The sequence below is a fragment of the Salvelinus alpinus genome, chromosome 29, assembly GCF_045679555.1.
Source record: "Salvelinus alpinus chromosome 29, SLU_Salpinus.1, whole genome shotgun sequence".
In the NCBI taxonomy this organism is placed as follows: Eukaryota; Metazoa; Chordata; class Actinopteri; order Salmoniformes; family Salmonidae; genus Salvelinus; species Salvelinus alpinus.
The window spans coordinates 33,356,782-33,358,265 of NC_092114.1; positions in this window are offsets into that span (position 1 = coordinate 33,356,782).

The following is a 1,484-nucleotide window of genomic DNA, read 5'->3' on the forward strand; positions in this document are numbered from 1 at the left end:
TATTTTTATTTAACTAGGCATGTCAGTTAAGAACAAATTCTTATTTACAATGACGGCCTAGTGGGTTAACTGCCTTGTTCAGCGACAGAACGACAGATTTTTACCTTGGCAGCTCGGGGATTCCTTTCGGTTACTGTCCCAACGCTCTAACCACTAGGCTACCTGCCGCCCCTAATGTTGCTCAAATGAAAAAAATAAACAAAATAATGAAGGTTTCTATCATGTAGATTACATCTCACATTCCAGTGTTCCAACTTGGAAATGAGGCTGCATGGGATTTCTGATAATGTGACTCCATGCAGCCAATGGCAATGTCGCTTCAGGTAGAATGCCAGGAGCCGCTCGTGGATTTGACAGCTCTCAGTTCAACCTCTCGACACTGCTATGCTATGCTTATTAGGACTGTGCAGTATGATGCTGTGTTCAGAACCAAGTGGGAAGGTGGTAATTACCAGTTGTGAAGTCGTAAATACCAGTTGGGTGCATTCACGTTTTGTACTGGGAAATACCATCATACATAGAGGTCATTAGAAGGCTTGTGATTGTGTTGCTCTTTTTTTGCCCATAAAAAGTATATCCAGAAATGTTCACTTTCTAAATGAAAAGGAAGATGAACAGAATACTTTTTGTATCAACAATGTATTTTGTTCTTACCATAAACAACTGCTGAAGATGCTGTTATGTTTGCTCTGCAAGTAGAAAGATGCTGCCATGCTTCCCCTCTGCAAGTGGGAAACTCTGAGCACATGGATGATAGTTGGAGGGGCGTTCAAGTGGATTTTCCCCAGTAGTATGCGGGTATTTACAAAATTACGAGATGTGATCGCAGCATTAGTCCAATCTCATCATAGGAGGAAGAAGCAGTTATTTTGTTCCTCCCAGTTGTTTTCCAAAAGGGAACACTATATCCTATACGGTGCACTACTTTTGACCAGGGCACATAGGACTTTGGTGAAAAGAAGTGCACTATGTAGGGAATAGGGTACCATTTGGAACAGACTCCAGTATAATTTTCTCTGGACTAGTTCTGCTGAGGCTGGCCGCCACATTCCTGTTTGTTTAGAATACGCTTTACATAAACCCTTTTGTCTAATGCTGGTATTGTGTGGTCAACACAGTGCTTGTTGTGAAGACACAGCGAAGGTGCATTACCATGTATGTTGTTGATAGCTGTTGAGGCCACATGCCTGGAGCCCAAACATGGACTGTGGTTGGTGAGCCAGTGGTTCCTCTGACAGATGATGCTAACCAGGTCTCCACTGCTGGTGGAATAGTATTATCAGGTCAGGTGCTAATAGGCCTGCGTCAGAAATGGTACCCTATATTGCACACTACCTTTTTCTAGGGCTCTAGTCCAAATGAGTGTACCATTTAGGGAACAGGGTGCTATTACAGATGGACCCTGGGTGTTCTGGTGTAACATACACCCTTCACACAAACATCCCTAGCATAATGAATTTACACAAAGCACAGTAGAATACAAG